Source organism: Anser brachyrhynchus (genome assembly GCF_964034855.1).
Source record: "Anser brachyrhynchus genome assembly, chromosome: 5".
Classification (NCBI taxonomy): Eukaryota; Metazoa; Chordata; class Aves; order Anseriformes; family Anatidae; genus Anser; species Anser brachyrhynchus.
In genome coordinates this window covers 46,022,719-46,046,684 of record NC_137699.1, presented here as the reverse complement: position 1 = coordinate 46,046,684, position 23,966 = coordinate 46,022,719, and the positions used below count along the sequence as shown (strand labels likewise).

At 36.3% G+C, this 23,966-nt stretch overlaps 1 protein-coding gene across 30 annotated transcripts in view; it reads right to left on the bottom strand.

The window, feature by feature from the left end:
- Positions 1 to 18,582, bottom strand: part of LOC308195746 (uncharacterized protein) — a 262,179-nt gene extending 243,597 nt beyond the window's left edge. For 4 of the 30 annotated variants that reach the window (XR_013951816.1, XR_013951817.1, XR_013951818.1 and 1 more), the window contains exon 1: positions 17,889 to 18,502. The gene's annotated coding sequence lies outside the window, so the exon portion shown is untranslated. The other 26 variants (XR_013951804.1, XR_013951805.1, XR_013951806.1 and 23 more) reach the window with 18 other exon arrangements.
- Positions 18,583 to 23,966: the final 5,384 nt, after the last annotated feature.

Below are 23,966 nucleotides of genomic sequence, written 5' to 3'. Positions count from 1 at the left end.
TTAAACACAAACCTTGATCAAATTGTTACCATTCACTCCCTGTCCTTTCCTATGATTTCCTCATCCTTCAAATTGCCATGAATTCTCCTATAGGAAATAGGAAGCGGGTATAAGTTCTTATGAATCTGATACCATCTCCTTGCAGTCAACATGAAACAAACTATCAGCAGTTTAGTACTTTATGTGTGCATACACATCCTTTCCCATGTAAAGGGAAGGCCAAACAGCCTACTACCCTGTGGGACAGGCGGGACCAGCAGCTAAGAAGCCAAGCGTGCTCCTTGACCTAAAGGATTGACAAAGGATTAAATATTAACCGTTTAGGCTTGGAAGAAAGAATGGTAGCATGGACTTATTTTCTGCCCCTCAAAAGCTGTACAAGCCACAGTACCCCTACATTTAGTCTGCCTGAGGAATGTAAACTAAGCTGCAAGGTAAACAATGCATTTCTTCTTACACTCCACACATGCCAGGTTGTGAACTGCTTCCAATACAGTGCTGTGAAGCCATACACTTCAGAACAGTGACAGAGCTCTGGTAGGCTACAGTTAACATCTGCCCTCAGGTCACAGGAAACCAGTGTTCTTCCTGAACAAGCTGCAGCGATAACTTGTCTATTTGTAGTTCCTCCACACCTCTGTAAGGTCAGGGGAAGATGGTGGATTCAACCTCCACGGCCCATTTCCACTTCAGAGTCTTGCCTCTGTGCAAAATGATTGCTGCTTTGTGTCCAAATGCTGAACATGAGTTGTGTTCAAGTGCACAGCCAAGAAGAGATGGTGGTGACCCATACGGCCTGACTTCTAGGGAATAAAGCTATGATATCACTTGAGGACAGGACATTTAATGGAAAGAGGAAACAAGGTTCAAAACCACCAATCACTTTCTTTGGTGCACTGTGTTTTTTGCATGGATAACTTCATAGAGCCCATTTCTCTGGAGTCTGTGGTCATCAGCATTGTGGTGTCAGAATCACACTTCGGACAGGAAAATAAAAGACCAATTTACAGAACTAGTTTCCTTTCTCCTTCATGTGCAAATGACAGATCACTCTCTAAATACTTAAGTTTGTGGATACGCATAAGTGGTGGCTGAGACCTGAAAATACTCATTAACATTTCATAACTGGAAGGTGAAGGATTTTTAGTCCAAATCCGAAGTTAACTCATCCTTAGTGGTTAAAACCATGCTACAACACAGTGTGCTTCTGCATCTTTGAGAAGTTTTCTGTCCATATACCTCACCTTAGCCTAACACAGAACTGAACCTTAGACTTGTATTGCTTATGAAAACCTAGAGACTTGTTCACCAGTCTTGCTCCCTGACCTAAAGCTGGCTACAGTTTTAGTTCCCATCACTCTTTCATGAAAGTTCGTTCTTAATGTTACATAGATTGAATGAAATGTTTCCATTAGAAGTATTTGAAAATATATACTTAACAGGACCTGCTGCTCCTGTCTTACTGCATCATATCAATCAGAGGAGCAAAGGTCTCAGAGACCATTTCCTGTGTATTTTTTAAAGTAGCTAGGAAGGTGTTACTTTATCTTGTTGCTGCTGTACATCTCCATCAACTGAAGGCTCTCACTCTCTCAGCCTCTTATTATGTCTTGTATGTGTTCTAAGACTTTGAAAGAATAAAACCGTGTAACAGGAAAGCAAGATCTACGGAACAGCACAATCTATAATTTCTGTTACTCTTGTGAAAAATATGCCTAGCCTTTCCTCTCTGATCAAGGAAAAATACTCTGTTGAAAAAATACAATTAAAAATTGTATATTCTTAATTCTGTTGCAACAGAATTAAGGAAATGCCTGGTCTTTCCAGGACGGATTCTGTTTTTCTCCTGTGCATTAAAGCAACAGACTGAAGTTTCACACAGTTCATAGCTGAGAGGTATGAGATCACCCAAGTCTGACAAACTATACATGTGAGGTAAATCTTGCAATATATTTAGGCCAGACTTAGACTAAATTAACTTTGTCCTCAGAATTTGAAATATTTTCAAGCCAAAATCAGAGAACAGAACTGGGTAGCCAGGGACCTTGCAAAACTGAGAAAGCGATAAGCAAGAGAACTATGAGTCATTTTGAAGCAGTGGATTAAAAAAAAAAAAGCATTTGTCAATATGACTGGGAGAAGGAGAAGTGGGTACTGGGAGAAAAGAAAGGGGACCACTGCTGGATGATCCCAAACCTGCCAGTCGGTACAATCTTGGCCTAAGAGCACACTTGGAATACCACTGAGCATCGGTCTCTTTCCAACACCCACCCACGCCTGCCTTCTGCTGCTGGATAAACCACTCAGCCCCTAGCAGGCCTAGATAAGTGACAGTCAGGAAGCTTTTCATTTTGATCTGGGGAAAACTCCCAGAGAGTCCAAAAGTAACCCCATAACTTACTACAGATTAATACCAAGAAGTGATAACATTTACAAATGAAATCAGTCTCCAAGCAGACAAATATGAGAGTAAACAGTTGATCATATTAGAAGTGTGGAAGCTTGTACAGAAGGTAATACTGAAACAAAAGTCCTGATCCAGAATCAAGTAAACAGAAGATTGTTCCAGTTACATAAACTATCCTGATGGACAATAGTACAAGTACAGGAACAGCCATGAGTCACCTTTAATTATTTTCATTTCAACAGACATTTTTGTACATAGATATTTATAAACTTAAAATATAAACAAAACATGTTATGTTCTCCTTAAAGGGTATTTTTTCATCTACATCTCAAGAGGAAACCTCTTCTAAGGACCTAGAAAAATGATATCTTAAGAAACAATGGGGAAAGAATAAACACATGCTGGATAGGGTGGAGGAACCTTTTATATGTTTTACAGATCTTTCCCTTTTTTTTTCCCCTCCAATGACATCTGCTAGGCAGAGACAGCCCATTATCTCCATTGATATCAAATTTAAGTAACTAAAAATAGGACTTCTGAATTGAGAAAGTAACGTCATGTTTGGAAGTCCTGCTTTTGTTGACAGATTTTCCGGGAGACGCAGCCTTCAGAGTGAGTGGTAGATAGTAGTTTGGAAGTAGATCAAATGGGAAAGCTTTCCATTAGAGCCTGTAAACACTCTTGTTCTGCTTTATCTTTTACTCTAATCCCAACTCGCAAGTAGTTCCTTCAAAACCACTAGCGGGCTGCCCTCTGTGTTCAGATCATCTCTACAAGGTCTGTCTGTGTGTATATATATATATATGACATGTGTGTGTATATGTATATATACACATATATATGTCTATATATATATATATATATATAGGGCCCCTTCCAGGTCCCCAATCTGTTTCATTGCCCTCAACACAACACTAAGTACTCCCTCATTATGTTCAAAGGTGAAATAAAGCCAATTTTCATATGTAACTTCTACAGTTTAAGCTTCAGCATCTGGGTATTATTTTAACAATACATTTTTAAGCAACTGCAAGCCAAGATTCTACAGGGAATCCTGGTGCTTCCTCCCCGACACAAAACAAAAAACATCCAATGATAGCCACTGAAGCGTCCTTAAAACCACTCATTCCACTTGTTTAAATTCAGAACTACAAGGCAACAAATTCCCTCAGAAGTTTGACAGTCTTTTCAATTTCTGGTAAGTATCCTTGCAGTTTCTCTATCTCAGCCTTTCATTCCCACTTTCCTCCACCCCTTTCAGGTATGTAAAGAGTGAGCCATGGCTAGATTCCTGCATCAGAAGTTGGTATCACATCTCTTCAACACCACAACCAAGGTTTTTCAAATCTAGTAAGTATCTGAAGCAGTAAAACGGACCTACGCCAAAAAAAAAAACCACAATGGTTTTATATAGTGCTAATTACTACAGGAAGACAAACTATCAGACTAATGTAACACTAGAAAAAGTGAAGAAGCCTACCTTACACCAGTAATTTTATATATGCATACATATATGTAGGCATATTAGCGTGTGTGTATGCCTTACTTTTAAAGGCACCATTTTTACACTATGAAGCCACCCAATGTTGCAAGCATCCCTTTTGAGTGCATGTTGTCCAGCATCTCCTTCGTGGGTACACTGTGAGAGTGCCTAATTCAGGTGCCCCTGCTGCCTACTGCTACGTCAAGCAACACATGCCGGGAACACAGACAGCCCCAGCATCTGGTTCTTTGGGGAAGTGCCCTTAATTCTAGCAACCCATCTGAGCTGGGTGGGGGTCCAGCACTTCTCAAATTTTAAAACTTTTCTGGACTAATTAACAACTAAGAAAGCATAGTGGCTTTCTTCTCAGATGACGAGATTTTCAGGTAATGTCAGTGCGGGTTCGTTTCATATGCCAAAAACATAGCAGAAAATAATGAGCCAAAAATCTATTTTTAAAAAGACTTGAAGTGCCTGGTCCTAATTAAATACATAGACTTTTCCACTAGCTGATGGTATAGATTACAACGTTTCTTGATTGCTGAAGTGATCTGAATGATCATAACCAGTCAGCAATGTGAACTTTTACCATGGTGACAACAACAAAAGTAAAGAATAACATTTTACTAGTAGTAAGCAAAACTTCAGAAGGTTGAAAATTTTATTCGGGCCTCGTAGTTTCCATTAGGCTTCTAAAAATAAATAAGTTCACGAATAAAATAAAACTGTTTTCCACTATAAAGCCTTCCATTTTAGAAGGAAAAAATACATATTTTTCAGCAGAATTATTTTTTCCCTTTCCTTCATTCCTAAAATTTTATGACTATTCGTAGGAAAGAGGGGAAGTAAGGTGAGTTTCCAAAACTCAGTATTACCATAAGCCAAACTAAGAGTTAGTTTTATTGTTCTTGCACCTCTAGACAAAAAGAAATAAAATTAAAAAAAAAAAATCAACAAGGCTTTTAACTTGCAGGCTCTTTTCCATACTGGATTTCATTACTACTTGCTTCCCTTACTGAATTTATCTCAAGTTTTGAGGCTGTTTACCTCATACTATAAGCAAATGTATTCAAAATACAACTGTCTGCCAAGATGTTTTCCTTAAGTCTTTCAATATATAACCCTCAAGAGCAAACCTAACTTTTTATTCATGACTCAAGCTGTCCATTGCAACACAGCTTAAAATAAGAATGATTATTTTGTAGTTAAATCTAGTATTTAAAAGTAACAAGACTGATGAGACCTGACCTCTATTACTGTCTTCGCTTCATGCCACGGTTTGCAGCTTTAGACTGATACTTTTATCACCCCGTGTGCAATGGGAAATTGAAGAAATTAAGGAGTATATTCACACTATACAAAGATAAGATAAACACTGATCTGTACAAGGCTATAACCTCTGCTTCCTTCTGCCTCAGTTTTCCCATCTGTAAAATGCGTAAATAGCATTTATCTAACAGCAGGGTTTGAACGATTAGTACTTAAGAGTTATGGGACTTAGGGAAAAGTAATAAAGCAGTAAAATGCATCACATTTTTCCTCCATTCTGAGCAAGCAGCATGACTCAAGATAACTATCTTTATAAAACATGCCAAAGTTTAACAAATAATTACTTACACAGTTGGCTTCTTAATGGGTTTTACAGTTTGGTTAAAGAGCACTAGGGACCAAACAAGCAACTTGTTTTGGACTGAACTGAAATTACCAGGGTTTATGCAAGGTGGGCGAACAACAACACTATCAGACAAGGATTTTAGATGTGTCACAGAAGCTTTATAGTATTCCAAACAGAAAAATTTTGTTTCAAGTGTAACAGAACATTTTTTAGCCTCCTTTTTAATTTGGGTCACACTTAAAATGAAGAGTACAGCTACATAACAAGATGTTGGAATGCTTCATTTAAAAAAGTCTGTTAAAACAGTATTTCTACATTTCCTTTTTTTTTTCCCCAACTGAAAAATATCTCAAGATGCCACTCAAATCACGTATTTCCCCATCAAGCTTTTTTTTTATGCAAAGGTACTACACACTGTTTTTTTGGCTCAGTCCAACAGGATAAATAAAAGTATAAAGTTAAACAGGGGAAATATGGATTCAGACTGTCCTCCTTGATACACTAACAGTTTATACTGTGTTAGGAATACAGTAATTACACTAAGTGTCGTCCCCCCCCCCCCAAATGTATTTTAATAGTGTGGAAGGGAAAAAAAAAAAAAAAAATCAGTGAAGGTACCTGCTTTCCCTCTTAAGAGAAAAGATCACCCTAATCCTCATCTCATCATAGACTTCAAGAATATCACAAACGTAGTGGCTGAGAATGTTTATAGCTATGTGCTCAATAATTTGTTGAGAGAGGCCTATGGATCCAAAGTGCACATAGGAAAGCATTCTTCTATATATGCCTTGTTTCTTTTTTTTAACCACGATATTGATCGCTGACTACAACTAACATTTTACCCCAGAGTGTAGTATGACTCAGACTGAAAACAGCTAGTGATGAGGACCCAGTGTCTACATAATACATATTCCCAAGATCATACTGTGTGCTAGCCTTAGTCTGGTCCCAAAATGCCTGTCAGCGGTTGGCATGTACGAAGTACCCTCTTCATCTTCCAGCTTGGTTTCATTTATAGGAATTCTGTGCGAGTTTTGAAATCATGGCTTGATGTGAACTAAAGCATAGTCAGTAAATAGATTTAAAAACACACTCCCGATCAGAATTAAAATTTTAACGTAGACATGATCTGTCTTACAGGATATTACACTGGACTGTCAATCAGTTTCGTCAAGTTAAGTTAATCCCTGGCAAAAATAGCTCTTGTCGTTTCTTATATTTCATTTTTAGAACAAACTTTTGCTTTACAGTGAGATAGGTTTATCTATTTATTTTTTTAAATGGAAAAGGTTAGCTCACACTACCTCAAGATGATATTTCAGTTTTTAGATTTAAACGACATTAATAGATATAATATTCCTATTTGGAGAAGTATTTGTTCAATGGTACGACTATAAATATAGTTTATAGAGTATTTTGTTACTTTGGGGTTTGTTTTTCTTTAAAATACGCTGGTGAAAACTTGCCTGAATATTCCCAAGCAAGCTAACAGCTAGAAATAAATGCTTATAAATGGCACCAATACCCACATTTGTATACCCTTAGAATGTTAATGTTATATAGGAAAAAAAGCATTGACACTAGTTCAGTTGTAAAATCCCTCACACAGACAAGCTCTAGCCTAGGGACAGAGGAATTTTATTTTTTTTTAAGAAAAAAATGCAACCACAACTTCTACTGTTTCTTGCTACCTTCCACTCTTGGTAAAGGTAAAGTATTGTCCAAAATTAATACCTTAATGCTCCCTTCGTCTTCCCACCTTTGTGTTTTTTGTTTTTGGTTTTTTTTTGTTTTTTTTTTTTTTGTTTTGTTTTGTTTTTTAACGTTAAGCCAAATCCATGTCTGCACTGTTCAGTACACCAAACTGCTACTCTTTTCTCCTCTTCTCCACTTCGTTGGCTCGGCCCCACAGCAGTAGTACTACTTTGTATTTGGACTACACATTCAGAAATATTTTTAACATTTTTCAGGATATCTGAACTGGATGAAAATATCAATACATTGAATTTTACAGGAGGAATGTTTTTAATCAGATGAGCAGAACAGGCAACAAAGGAATAAAATTGCTTATTTTGTTTTTAGGTAGACATGTTCTCTGCACATTTTCAGTATGATCCCACTCAACCAAATCAGACCTAATTTTTGGTTTAGACATCTGCAACACATCTTCGTGATAGATAACCATCCAACCTATCTACTTGACCATATTTCTAACTGCAGAGGCACCAAAAAACATGGAATGTTTATTTATCATGACATTTTGGGGGCTTTTAACACTATCTGCCCTCTTCTGCTAAAAGGTATAGTGAAATCTGGAAATTCTTTGCTTGTAAGACTGATCTTCATCTCCTATCATTTAATGGACTGGTGTGTGTTGTGGTTTAACCCCAGCTGGCAGCTCAGTACCACACAGCCGCTCACTCACTCTCTCCAACTTAGATGGGGAGAATCAGAAAGGTAAAAATACAAGAACTCATGGGCTAAGATAAAGACAGTTTCCTGGGTAAAGCAAAAGCCACACACGCAAGCAAAGGAAACCAAGGAATTCATTCACTACTTCCCATCAGCAGGAAGGCGTTCAGTCACTTCCAGGAAAGCAGGGCTAATCACAAGTAGTGGTTTCTTGGGAAGACAAACACCATCACCCCTAATATCTCCATCCCTTTCTCTTCCTATACCCCAGCTTTTATTGCTGAGTATGACACCACATGGTTTGGGATATCCCTCTGGTCAGTCTGGACCAGCTGTCCTGGCTGTGTCCCCTCCCAGCTCCTGGTGCATCCCCAGCCCCCTTGCTGGCAGGGCAGCAGGAGAAGCAGAAGTGTCCTTGGCTCTGTGTAAGCACTGCTCTGCAACAGCTAAAACATCGGTGTGTTACATCACTGCTATTTTCATCAAACTCCAAAACAGAGCAGCAAAACCTTAACAGAGTGAAAGACGCAAACATCTTTAGAAACAAGGATCTAGATGATTGGTTCTTGTCATCGTTCCCCACCACCACCCCCAAACTCAAACACCCCATCTCATCTCCCCCCATAAGTATACAATCCAGCTTGGCAAACACAAATTCATATTTGCAACTTGTCATTGTCCCATGATGCCCACATTTCTAGTGGGATGGAGTCTATTTAAACAAAATAGTATCGAAAATGGCCTTACCTATAATATAGGTTTTGGTAATTCACCGTTTTTTCTTTTCATTGCAGATACGGAGAACAATTTTTAAACCAAGCAAAACTTGTTGCCCAACACTTTTTAGGCAAGTACTTTCAACACTAGATTGTTGTGTAAACAATACCTAATTTCACCTATGGATGTCTATTACTTACAATTTTAGGGTGAGTCTAGGATAAATAAGAGAAGGGACAGGCAGAATACAGGTATCTATTTTCTCTAGTCCGATTGCATTGTCAGTTCAGGTAGAAACAGATGCTTCTCTGTCTCTAGATCTCACATTTCAAATTGTGGACTTGGCCTGAAAAGATCCTGAAGTGAATACTTCTGGAAAAAGTCCTTTTGGCTAAGAAAACGTTATACAGAATACTTGGAACATACCTTGCACTTCCATACACTGAAGAAATACCAGCTAACATTAATAATGCTTTTCTAGCAGCCACAGTCAGCACCTGTGATCAGTATAGTGTCATTTCATTTATTTCCTATGAAAGTGGCTAAATACCCATCATCTGAGCCACTTCAACTTGCATTGGCAATACAAAATACATTATAGGGAACAATCATGCCCTGATTGGGATGGATTGCATAGCTTATTGGGTCTATTCCATCTATAATTTCCATGATGGCTTCTTGAGTGACTTATGCTGCACTAATCTGCTACTCCATAGTAGAAAAGGATTTAGAGCAAATCTTTCTCCACAGGTGGCATTTCCCAGTAATGAATTCTGCCATTCAATTATGTAATCAGAGTAATTTCTTCATGTTAAAAAAAGACCCCTTGAGTGGCACATAAATTACCACTGGATTAAATTAATACTACTACCAGGGCTTTCAGATTTCTCCAGTTGACAGACAGCACAGTACTGGTAGAGATGATGAGAAAACATGTCATCTCAGAGATTTTTCAGTGTTACTTTTCCATCTTTTTACACTGGCTTCTTTCTGCTTGCTTTCATAGTAATGTAAGTATCTTTCAAATTATTACATCCAGAGCCACCACAGGAGATTTTCAGCGTCATTAACTTATGGGTAGAAATGTTCACCTTTGCTGATAAATGACCAGTTGAATCAAATACGAGGAAGGAAAAAAGATAAAAGATTCTGACGCTAATAAAATATTTGGTTTACAAATGGTAGTAAACTTTTGCTGAGTATAACTGTCAGTTTGATTTACCCTTCAAAGCCAGCACAGCATTAAAAGATTTTACAAAATCAGAGTTCTCTGCTGAGTGCAATTGGTTATCACAATATTCTCACTGGTGCCATGCATGCAAAATTAAAAGTATTAATTCATTATCATAAGACTTAGTCCCATAGTGAGACCTCATAAAACAAACACAAGATATGTATTGCTTGCAGAGTCACTATTAATTACTAAATATTTTGTATGCAATGTTCTAACCTTTCAATGAAATAAACAATCCAGATTAAAAAAAAAGTAAAGTGGAGTCTTTTACTTCCTTAAGTAAAAGTGGAGGGAGAGAACATAAGTTAGAGCAACTAGTTGCAAAGGAGAAAGGGGCAAGAAGTCAGACTCATGAACCAATTTCCACTATTTTCTAGAGCAATTGTAAAGGATGTTACAGGTTACCACAGATTTAACCAGAATAGACTGAAAATACATAGGTCACCTGCATAAAATTTAGAAGCTTTGTTGTAGGAGCAAACATCCTAACCTCTACCGTTTTACTAGTACTATTGGTAACAGCACTGCACACTGGGGCTATAATGATTTATGTCTTACACACTGCTGTGCAAACTTTAGCCTCACCTAGCCACAGCGAGGTGCAGCTGTAACATACATCTTCTTTCATCAGAATAAGAACAACACTTTTTGCAGACTGTTTCAGTTCTTCTCTATTACATATTTCATAATACACACCCTTAAGTTTATATCTGAAAAAGAAGGATATAGCAAGGAAGTCTTTCCTTGCGACATCTCCAGCAGGGTTTTCACTTAAACAGGTTACTTTGTTGCTTTGTTGTGTTGTGGTTTTTTTTTGTGTGTTGAGTCTGCTGCACATCTGTCTATTATGCAAAAAAACACATAAAAAGACAGCCTGCTCCACTGACCTTCACTACTACTATTTAAAGTCATTATCTATGTCATTTAATTACGCAGTGGAGAAGACAGAACTTCTAAAAATGTTTTTATTGCCTTGTCTTCAGAACATTTTTTAAAGTTCATATAGTAAGTCAGTATCTGTTTGGACCCCTTGGAAACTTCCAAGTGAAACAAAGGACTATTCTTTGAGCCCAAACGTTTCCTTTAAAAACATTTTGGATTTGACAGCCTTTTTCAGAATCTAAGTCATGTTCCTTGTCCCTAGAGTCAGCTCACCAGGCAAGTTGTTTGAGTCACCCCTGACCCTAATTTTGGGACATACTCAATGGAGAACTGCCTGGGGAGTGGGACATAATGCTTCACAGATCCTCTGTGATCCAAAAATTTACCTGTCAGCATAAAATCCTGCAGTGCCATTTTAGGAAACAGTCAGTTTGATTCACACCTTTTCTTTATTAACACCACATACTGCACAGAAAGCAACTTCAGCAGACAGTTAAATACTTCAGTCATACAGAAAATTGCTTCCTAGATTTAGGTAGACTGTCTAAGATCATGAAGTAGGAGGACAGCAAACACGTATTATGCAAATAATGTATTTTTTGGGGGGTGCCTTTAGGGAGAGTTACTATTCAGTTATCTATCAAAAAAAGAAATTTCAAAGAGATATTAATGCACTGAACAGAACAGAAAGATCATTACTGTTATATTACACTAAGTACTGGACAAGTATCAGGGCAAGATACTCACCAAGGGTCAACAAATTTCTGAAAACAATCAGAGCAACCAGGATAGCACATACTGTAGAAGGCATAAAACTCACTGGGCATCATTTTTTAAAGCATTAACCTTCTTCTTAGTTCTCGTTAATTGTGTGTTATCTTCTATAGACTATAGGGAGAATTCTAGAAATTTTCAGAGGCTAAAGGAAAGTCTTAGGGTAGAATATTATTGATACCATAGTCAACCAACTTGTGTTTTAAAATCTATTTACTGCTTATCCACTTCTTACTCAAAACTGTTTAGAGAAAATATTTATGCACCTTTTACACATATTTCAGTCTTGAAAGTAAATATTAAAAATTGAGGTAATCTGTTAGTAGTTATTACTTTCTTATTGTTATTCAGCATATAAATCATATTGCTTTACTATCTAAGCCATAAATAATATTTTCATTTACATGAATACCCTTGCTTGTTTGTAAAGCTTACTATTGGAAGAATAACATATTCCTCAAACATCGTAATGAGCAAAATGAATTTTGTAGAAAAAAACATGAACATATGGGAATCGAACAGCAACTGAGAGTAGGATTAAATGTTCATAAATTCTGGCCCCCACTGAGTTTAATAAAGGATCCTAAATATCTCTGCAAAAAAAATCCCCCCGCCCTGTTTGGTCTTGCATGGTGTACTCTTGCACTTGCTGTTTTTTGCCTAGCAGGCACCAGGCACATGAGGATGAGCACACAGTCAGTATACTTCAACAACTCTGCAAGTTCAGATGAGAGAAGATGTTCATGAGTGTCCAAGTCTGAAGCATTCACCCAGGCCTTTGAGTCATCTCCTGTCACTTGTTGAAATACATAGTGAACAACAAAGTTTAAGCTGTGCTTCAATATAATTTCTCTGTTGCTTAACTAATTACACAGGTATCACTCCAAATAAAACATCCAGATATCCAAATTATATGAACACTTTTCAGATAAGCCAATGCCAAACAATTGTTTATTTCTTCTATCCACTCACTATTTTTTACTTTTCTCACCACATTAGTAATTGAAGTTCACATATAATGTGTCTGAGCCTCCAGACTACTGCCCAACTCAAAGAAGGAAAATAAAAGAAAATTGTTAATATGTGGTGCGAAAGTATCTTAATGTAAATAGGAAGCAAGAAGGTTGGTTGGGCAGGGTTTTTCTTTCTGGGGGTTGTGTTTTGTGTTTTTTTTTTTTTTTCCTCCTTTTGGAGGGGGGGTGGGAATCTTTCTGACACTGTGTCAGGGAAGAGAAAGCATAACAACACAAAGGTCAGCTTCTCTTACTTAAAAAAAATCTAGTTAGTTTTGAAGTATGCCAACAGCATTAATTCAGGATTCTACATGACATATGATGCAAAGAAGCCTCGCACTAAGTAAATTCTCAAAGGGTAACTGTTGGCTGAGCTTATACCTGAATAAGATAAAGGTGAGGATTGAATAAACCTGTATAGAAATAAGAATGAAAAGTATATACCAAAAACTAAGCCACTGATGAAAATACCAGGAGGAATTAGCTTTGGTCATTCTCTCTAAAGATTGGCATAAAATAAGGTCTTTATGGACTTAGACCTTCTTAAAACATTAAATGGTTTTTCAGTAGGGAAAATAAAACTATACATAAGATACATAAGATAGATAAGATGTTGTAAGAACAACAACAGCAAAAGTAAAAACAGCATTAGAACACAATGTATTTTTTTCCACTTTTTTTTTTTTAAATATTCCAAAAACTAGAGGTTTATGCAGCCTGATTCTAGCTAAAACTCAATCCCTTTACAAATTGAAGTATAATTCTAAACATAGTCCAGGGTTTCATTATACCAGGACTTCACCGGTGTTAGGGTTCTTTTCAGAATAAACTGATTAGATAGGTGTTATGATAAGTCAGAATACGGGACACCAGGCTCAGCTGGTTATAGAACTTTTTTTTTTTTACACCCTCATTAAGGGGATGCCATTGGGCTAAGGCTGTGGACATAGCAGGTAAGGGGATCAGACCAGCTTGGCTAAGGTCCAGATGGGACCATTGGGCTAGGATATCTGGATTAGATCTGGATTTTGCAGATGCTGTCTAACCAGATGTCTTCTGATTTAAGATAGGACTTATGTCACCACCAAGTTCAGTTTAGAGAATTAAAATAAGCTTTTCAATTTGGGGTAGATTCCTATCACACCTTGCTTGATTTACACTTCATATTTTTACAAGAATCTAAGTATCATAAACACAACCTTACTGGATTCCCTGTATTTCATGCTTTCCTTCCTGCAGTTGCAGCTTTTTCAAAGAGTATTATTTTAAATTGAGTTTCTACTACATGTCATTAACTACTGATAGGCTACTTTTCCAGTAAAGCTATCTTATTTTTTAGTGTATCATTGAAAGATTTTAAGAAGAAACTAAGATGGCAAATAGTAAGTCCCAGGACCCCCAGTCAAGTTTCTACATTCCAGTTTCAGCTGCTGCATTTGCTTCACATCCATCTGAAGAGTCTTGTTACAACAGCTCTTTGATGCCATGGTCACGTTTTTCTCTCAGCTGAGTTCACATCCCATCAGTGTAAACTAATTAACATAAGTTACTTTTCTCACTTTTACACGTTAACAGAACGATGCCTTACTCCCCGTCACATGAATGAAATGTGTTGCTCTCCAACATTAAACACTTTGAGAAAGTCCTCTTCCTTGAACTTCACTGAATGCTGATGTAGCCATTCTGAATACACTTCAGAAGCCTGTAATTGTATTCAGTCATATCTGTAATGCCAAAGACATCACACACCCTAAAAAGATGAGCATTCACATGTGTACATGTATATTTCATCTTGCTGATACAGCAGACTCAGAATTGTTTATATTATATTTTCAGATTCTTACACCTTTGCAGTCAGGACTACGTATATTTTCCATAAATATTGAGAAAAGAAAGCAATATCCTTGCTATTTGAAAGTAGTGCATAAAAAAAAAAGTCTTCCATCTGCTCATTGTTTTTTCTTCCTAAACTGAAGTGGGTGACATTTCAAATATTCTTCTTGCTGAATCTAATATCTTTCTCTGATAAATTGCATTACTCTTAGCCTTTCATTTTTGTTCTTTTGTAAGAGTACCATTACACTGTTTCTTGCTTCCTATATTCATTGTTACGTTTGTGAGCTTGCGCATGTAACTCACTGACTGAGCAAAAGCCCTCTTCACCTGCACCTTCTCTCTCTCTCACACACCCTATTTAAAAGCTTCATTTTGCTCCTACTGAAATTAAGGACATTGCATTCATTGCTTTTCATAGAAGAGCATCAGGACTTCAGTGAACCATCAACAATGAAGTAAGCCATCCCATCTTAAGATACTTCTTTGTCTCTGTTGACTAAGTTATTAGCCACAAATTTTTCATTAAAATAAATATGAATTCCAACTTCGGTAAAATGGAAAAAATCATCCCATGTGTTCCTTCAGTCTATTTCTGCTTTTTGATCTAAAGAGTCAACCAAAAACTGCATTAGCACACTATTCTGTTGATGTACACCTTTGGTAACTAAGACCAGGTCATCCCAAATACTCTATGATACAGACAGAAATAGCAGAAATTATGATCCAGATTTTGGTTGCTTGTTCCCCCCTCTTCCACTATCTAGAGAGACAACTGTGACAACCATCACAATTTTATGAACCTCAGCTGACTACCTGACGTTGGGAGAGATGAATGATTTCAAGCTTCAGCATTTCTAAGAATGGCCTGTCGTGCAATGGTAGCTTAATGGCTCAGGATTGTGTAAGTGAAGCCCCCTGCACAATCTTAAAATTACTTTAGTCATGTAACAAGAAAGATATGTCCAAATAACTTCCTTGTTTGAAGCAAGACTGAGGAATTCACATCAAAATGTATAAAACTATAGGTATATAAGCCTACTGCAGCAATGACACTGGGAATACATCCACAAGTGCCAAGGCTGCTTTCATTGCATAGTCACCCTCAATCTTTGAAAGACTGTGGTGATTGAGAGGTTGCTGAGGACGAAAGCAAGTATCACTCCTATCTTCAGATAGGGCAAGAAGGAAGACCTAGGAAACTACAGTAGGCCATCAGCCTCACCTTGATCCATGGGCAGGTGATAGAGCAGCCGATGCTGGAAATCATTTATAGGCACATGAACAAGGGGAAACTGACATGGCCAGCAAAGATTCACCAAGGGGAAGTCATGATTAAGCAACCTGATAAAGTTCTACAGTAAAATGTCCATCCTGGTACATGAGGGGAGGGCAACAGATATTGTCAGCTTCAGTAAGGCTTTTACCCCTCTCTTCCATGAGAACCTCATAGAGAAGCTGATGAAATACAGGTTGGATGAATAGTCAGTGAGGTAAATTAAAAACTGGCTAAACATCTAGGTCCAGAAGGTGGTGATCAGTGGCACAAAGTCTAACTGGAGGCTAGTAAATAGTGCTGTACCCCACGGATCATGCTTCCAAGCTAATAAGAAGGCAATTGAATCTGAAATTCTTGCATCTTTTGATCCAGAGAGAACACTTTGTATGCTTCCCTTCAGTAGAAACCATTGTCCATACCTAACTCCTTAATTAATGGCTTTAGCTACATTGCAACTTGCCTGGTGCAAGGATGTGTAAGCAGGTGTACTCGTTTCATTTTTAAGCAACCCTCTGTGGCATATGTTTTAGCTATGCATATGGCCCTTCTTTAATATCTATACTATTGGTCTGGCTTATAATATGAGAAAAAAAAAAAAGGAAAAACAGTCTCAGGCATATCACAATAACAATTCAATTAACCACCAAAAAAAATAATTCACCTAATTTCTCAAGCTGTCTCATTTTGATTCATTGTCCTTGAAACACGTTACTCATGAAAAGGTGCTTTAAATATATATACATATATATATTAAAAATAGCTATATTTTAAGCATATGAAGGGAAATATTCATAAAAATAAATAGATATCCACACCAGGTAAATACAGCTGACTTCCTTGCTTTCAGATCTCTTAATTCCAACATTGAAATCTTGCTAAAATTTGTTTTAATATACACGTAATTTGAACATTGTGTATAAAAAATTTTTTTAATGTACACAATGTTGATACACATAAACTGCAGTCTGTGAGAATAAATATTAAAATAGTTAATCTTATCAATAAATGTAATTGTACTTCAATGCTTTATGTAGCTTTTCTGTATTTTATTAGTTATATTTGTATTAAAAATAGCACTGCTCTTAAAGCAAGTACTAGAATAAGGAAATCTTATTTTATGTAATTAATGAAGGGGCAACGATGCAGATATGTTAAAGACAACAAACATGAACTTTTCTGAATAGACCACTGTTTCACATGGAAATACAAGGCTTTCTCTCCCTAACCAGTAGCAAAATTCCCCACCACCTCAGTGGTGTAGTACCAGTTCTGTCAAAAACCACAATCCTCCTGTGTTACGGGACTGTTCAGAGAATATTTCACAGGCCCTAAATCATCCTCAGCATTTCTCCAAGAAACAGCTATGCTAACAAGTCTTCTCCATTATCAAAACAGCAGGAGGCCCCTGCAAACTCTCTCATGAACAGCCCCATAGTACAGCCATGCTGCCCAACCAGAGGCAGGGAGGGAGCTTTGGAAAGAGAAGCTGAGACATGTATCACTCAAAGAAAAAGTAGTGAGGAAAAATGAAAAGTGGGAGGGAGGGAGGATTCTTTACTAATATTATTGTCATTATAACCTTACTGACATCATAACTGTGAATGACCACAACATTTAGAGAGAAAGGATTCAAAGCAATAAATATATATGTATATATATATATATCAATTGCTAAACTAAAGATGATTTTACTGACTTAGATTAGAAAGGAAGTGTTCTACCACAGTTTAAATATAGTTCAGCCTTTGTAAACCTACTGCTACCCACAAGAATTTGCTCCAGGAATTACTTCAGATCACTGTGGGCACAAACACCAGGCCAGAAAACTTGCTTACTTGTAAGTAAAAACAAAGTACACCAAGCAACACAGTATAACCTTGCACATCATACAAAAGTGCAAAAATTTATCACTACATTAAATTGCATTCAGAAGGTAGAGCAAATACCTTTATTGGTAGATATTAGAGATGAATATTAATATAGAAACAAGCCTTCTAAATGCACCCAAAAAAAAAAAAAGTTAAAGCTGGCAGATTTTCCTTTGTCCTGCTGGCTGCAAGCATGCACAGGCACCTCCCCAAGTCCAACCCCCTGCCACCACATAGCCCCACAGCAACAGACCCCAGTAACAGACCCCAGCCAGCCTCAGCACACAGGCACATGGCTGAGCCTACCATGCTCAGCAGCTCCACGCTGTCCCCTGCCCCTTGCACCATCCTCTGTCAGCTACAACACTCACCTCCTCTCCTAGAGCCAGCATCCTCACCTCCTCTGCTCTTTTCCAGAACTAAAACTGGCTGCCTGCTGCTAATTGCTCTTGCAGAGTGGGGCCTCCTGCTGTTAGGCCCTTACAAGCCCACCCACCTTCCTAACAAGCATGATAGCCCAGGGGAACCCCCAGGTGAACGTGTGTCCTCCTCAAAGCCTACAAAACATCTCCCCCAAAAAAGCAATTAATGAAGTAATTAAGTACCAACTAAAAACTTCAGAGGGGTGTCTGGGAAACATAGCATAGATAGTCATGTGTTTTTATTTTGTGGCCTTTGTTAGCTGTGCACTGTTGCCTTAATCCAGGGAGTTAGTTACTCAGAGATTTTTAAACACTGTAGTTCAATGGCATAGTATTTTGGTTTCTAATTTTTTTGATTATTATTTTTTTTAAAGTTGGTCAAAAAGTATTTCCAACTAAGAAATGGTGTAAAGAATTAAGTTGTTAAAGAAAGAGAAGCTCTCTAGAAGGGATTATAACAAGAAATAATTGCTGTGGAATACTTCAGGCTGAATGATTGTTTGCTTATGTAATAATAGCCTAAAAGCTGGATATCTATTCTATCCACGCTTGTATGGGACCTTGGATACTGAAGACATCAGGATTTTTATTTTATTTATTTATTTATTTATTTATTTTAATGTATAAAAAAAGGGGAGAAAACAGATTGTTTTTCATTTAAAAAAAAAAATCCCTGAGGGAAATGATTTATATATATATATATGTGTATATATATATATATGTCAGAATTTATTAAAAATTAATTCAGGGAGAAATCCTTCTGGAGATAATCAAACTGAATAAAGGGCTTTTTCCTCTTTGGCTCCTGACCAAGATAATAGATCCTGATATATTATTAATATTATGGTTGTTGTTGTTCTTTTTGAAGGAAGGTTGAGGTTCAAAGTGAAAAACAAGTATCTTTTCATAAAGCAGGTAAGAGTCTCTGTTCAAAACATTTCCCAGGTTAAAAGAAAAAATAAGGTAGACAATGGCTAGAGGAAAGGAAATTGTAGTATGCTCATTTGCAGAGAGAGAAGTGATACACAAAGAAATCAAAGTCCTCTCTTGAAGTCACAAAGGAAGTTTATAATAAGGAACAAAAACAGAAGTCACCTGAGTTACAGTGGCAAGTCTATCTTTTTCCAATAAACAATATGTGTAGGAGAAAATGTAAAATTAACTTTGTCATGGACTCGCTCAAATTCTACTTTCCTATAACTTTCCCTAGCTGCTGTAACAAGGTACAGTTTTCAGAAACTTCATAATTGAAATGAAAATTTTTCTAATTTCTAAAATTTATCTAACGCCTCTTCAGTGTATTAATTTTGCTTAGCTAAATTATGACTAAAAAGTCATATCAGTGTTTCCAGAGAATATATACACCACCCCAAAATTAGAAGTATGCTCCTTAGCATACCTTATTAGAGGTATGAGCTAACCTCATGCTGTACTTTCAAAGTGAGGATTTTTTTTTTCCTTTCCAATTTCCAGTATTTTTAAGGTTTTTACTTCAAAAAGATTCAGCAAAAATTTGCAAGAGTAGCCAGCCTGTAGACAGCTGTGCACATGTTTCAGGTCCTTTTGAATTTATCAGAACCTTCTGACAGGCAGATTAGATTAGTAATGCACATTTTGGCTACTTAAACAAACAAAAGTTTCAGAAGTATGTTTTCCAGTATATTGAATTTCATAGTTGAAGGTGTATCATCAATGTGCACCCAGTAGCAGAAGCTCTATAGAGATAAGCACCCCAAGTTTGGACTTATTCCTAACTTTCTCAAAATTCTGCGTAGAAATCAGCTTGGATCTTTCAAATTGAAGACAGTTTCCCAAGACCTCTACATTTTTATTATTTAGAAATAGAATAAGAGACCCTATTCTAATTTCAGTAAGTGTTCCAGACAAAGACACAAGCAAAGTGAGAAAAATATCAGTAGAACAGACAAAAATGTATATTGAAGTTTCTGTGAACACCAGAAGAGTCATCTTCATTTTCAGTGTATTTGAAGAATTAAGCTCATCTTTATTAACTGCAGATTACTGAAACATCCTTTCAGTTTTTTTGATGTGCAATATAATTATTGGTACTATTCATACTGCAATACAAAGTACTTTTCTTAAGTGGCTGCATGCAATACATGAGGGTTTTATGGAACTGTAAATTACCCATAAATAAATAAATGTGATCAAATTAGGCATCGGTGTTATTCACATGTTTAATCAATCTTTACATAAATTTGAGCAATACTAAATATTGCAAAAAACATAAATATAATAAAAATGTTATTGCTAGTTACTGGGAGAAATATCTCTGATTTCAAAAACTATTTTATTTTTGTGAGCTTTCATTTTAATCAAGGTATTTACTGACATGATTTGTTTCACCCTTCACCATCTAAGAGGGCAAAGCTGACAGGTTGGTGACAAGATCATTAATTTATTTATTCTTCAGCCATGATAAACTGTAACTGTGGAAATTATATTAATCTGATCATTCAGTTTTCTTTAGCCAACACTTATAATTCCAAAATGATTTGGTATTTACCTACCTGGAGTGTAATTGTCATTCAGAGTGAAAAAGATTATTTACTGGGTGAGGCAAATGGATTGTGTGGCATACAGCAATCAAAAATGACCAAAGTAAGTAATAGTCCTTTGTCCTTGCAACAGGTTTTTCATTGGATTTTTTTTTTATCACCGTTACTTCTTCATAACTATAAATTCTTTCATTAATTGCTGAAAACATGGATAGCTTAAAATTAGACAAAACTGTATGATAATATTCTGTGGTACTGTAGCTCATGTGGAGCAAAGAAAGACATTAAATGAAGGTTATTTATTGCTCTCAGCACCACAAATTTTAAGCTGTTAAGTACAGGTACAAAACAACTCTTAAAGTTCTTCTTGGACTGACTGGGTGAATATGTTTGGCCAGTCCAGTTACAGGATGAAGGAGAGGACTGTAGAAAATCCACATGATGACAGATGGTTCATACAGGATGAATCAGGATTCTTAGAATCACTCTTTTTTTCCCTAATTAACGTGATTTGGCTACCATTTTTCATATCCATCTGCCTGCGATACAACAGAGAAATCATCAAGGAAAATAATATGTTATAGAGATTTTTATTGTTATTATTATTATTATTGTTTTTTTTTTTTTAAGTCAGAAACTAGGGCATCGTGGGAGTTGTTTGGGATCAGGGCCAAGTTAGGTAATGGTGTAAGTGTCCAGCCTTGGAGAGTCCTGTTTGGGAAAGCTCAGCTAGGAGATTATAGTAGAGTCACCACTGCCAACAGATATAGGAAATTCCCTGTGTTTGTGTATGGAAGAGAATGTGGTTGGGTTTACGTACACGCCATACAAATAAGCATGCCATATCAATAGTTTGTCAAGTGTCTGTATCATCCTTTGTCTTCTTATCCTGTGCCAAATTATCTAGTTTGGTGCTGCAAAGCAGTGTGTCATAAATGTGAATTTAAGGGCACAGAGGTTTTCATGGACATCAGTAACACCTTTCACATGCTTGAAATAATATATATGCAAGAGCATCTTATTAAAAGGTAGCATTAGAAATTAAATTATTGTATTCAACGGTAAGCCCAGGAACGTTAAATTTCAAATCTCTAAAAAGAAAATTGAGCCCTTCCTAATTTCCAAGCCCATCATGCAAGCTCAGCAACCTTTGAGGAAATTCAACAACCTTTATAAATACTTTGTGTTCTAGCAATCTGAGATTCTTGTTTTTGCTGGAACAAATATTCCAAGCACATGGTAAATTGCCTAAATAGTCTTTTTTTTTTTTTTCTCCAGAAAGATAAATGTAGTAATAACAAGGACTTTCTGTCCTCTCTTCTATATATTTAATTTTAGGACATTAAAACTATTTAGAAGCAAAACAAATCAAACAAACAAACAAACAACAACAACAAAAACAACCAACCAAAACAAACAAAAAACCCCACACATTTTGCCAATATATCAATGTATTCCAAACTATACATATATTTGCATGTATGCAAATGTGTGTAACTTATGGATGGTATTATAGAGTTCTATAACTGCTGTAAGTAGCAGTCTGAAAATAGAAAAATGTACTTTTCCTAGCCCAGTATCATCAAACTATCACAAAACATGAAGATAATCCTAACATTGCAGGCCTGATTCAGGGTTCTGCTAAACCAAGCTGATAGTCTGATGGAAATAAGATAGATGCAATCTGATAACTTCCAATTTTGCATGGACTTTCTTTCTCCTCTAGGGTATAAGCAGTCCTTTTGCTCCTATTCTCTAGTAGGGCTGAAAGCGATCTCATTGTGAGGAAGCAGGCAACTCAGATGAATTTAATCAATTGAATTGGTTTGTAGCAGGATAGTAACACCTTTTCTAGAGGGTCTTTCCAAGGACAAACAAAGCAATTCACATTTGGCTTAATGACATTCACTTATAGAACAGGAAAGAATAATTACTCTATTGCAGGAATGAGAGGTGAACTTTAATAGGTTAAGTTATTTTGTAGGTCAGATAAGAAGATCATGGTAGTTCTTTTTGACCTTAAAATCTATGAATCTGTGCTTTAAGATGTAGAGGACTCTAGATTTTTTATATACAACCTAAAAGTAGAACACTGTCTGAAAAATTAGAAACTTTTTTTTTTTTTCCTCTCTAGTAAATATGTGGTAGGAGGCATACACTGATTTTACTCACCTTTTTAAAATCTCCGATTTAATTTCAGACACAGTGTCAACAATTTCTTTATCCCCTCAGGCTAATCATGATTTTAAAAGGCTTCTACCATCTTTGACTGAATTGTTTTTCAGTAGATTTAAAAGTCACATTTAGTGATTACAAGCATGTACCATTCATTGATCTTTGCAGCTCATACTTTATGGCAGAAAGTAACAAATACAAGGCACGAAACAGCATTTCACTGGTTCATATCAGATTAATATGATAATACAGAAATGATTAACTATGCACTTCGATAACCTACAAAATTGGGTGAAAGGAATGATTTTATTTTTTCTGATAACAATTTAAGAGCTAATCACAAGTGTTGAAGAGCTGACTGTTATATTTTTTCACTTCTGTGAAAATACTTAGTGCCTCCCAACTTCTGTGAACAGTAGAGGAAAAAGCAGAGACAATGGTCAGACTGAGTTTATTTTTATGGATTAGTTTTCCAACTCAGACTGTCTGCTGCCTTCCAAAAGAGTGTAATTTGCCAGAAATATTTCCACAGGGGAAGAAGAAAAAAAAAAAAAAAAGTATCAATTGCAAAAATAGTGTCACCTGGTGGTGAGGACATACCTCTTTTTTTTTTTTTTTTTAAATATATATAATCAAAACAAAAAATTCCATTCCTGGAAAGTAGCATTTCATTCCAAAGTAGCAAGAACATTTTTTCAAATATTTTCCTCTATGGATTTACCTCATCAGATAGTGCTGTTTTATTGCCCACTTCCATAATTTATAAGCATTTGGGAGAATCCAGACTGTATTTGGTTTTGCAACTTTGGATCTCGGTAGTACTAAAAGCATGAAGCAATGTTCTTTCATAAGTATTGATCAAAAGTGATGACCAATAACCAAAGATTATTTTTTTTTCCATATGTATGTTTCTGAGATGAACATGGATGCCATTTTGCTACATCATTTTGTATGTTTGAATAGAACCTTATTTTGGAAGCCACTTCACTGAAATTAACAACAAAACTAAATACAGCAGACAGATGAAAATGCTGTACAACTCCAGCATATGACAAATTGAAGAAGAAAGGGGAGTGCAATTAAAGCTGCAAAACATATTTTGCATGATTTCAGTGACCTGAAATACAATTATTGGAAGAAGGTCACATGATTTTAATTTGCATAACAAATTTGTTGTGTTTGTCAACACCTACTGCAGCATGAGTTTGCCAGTTAGTTCAAGTATAAAGTTGATACTTACGAGAACAAATTTCCTTGTACTTTTTATCAGTTCATCAGAACAGAAAATACATTTTCTGAAAAAAAAAATAATAATAAGATCTTAAAAAGATCT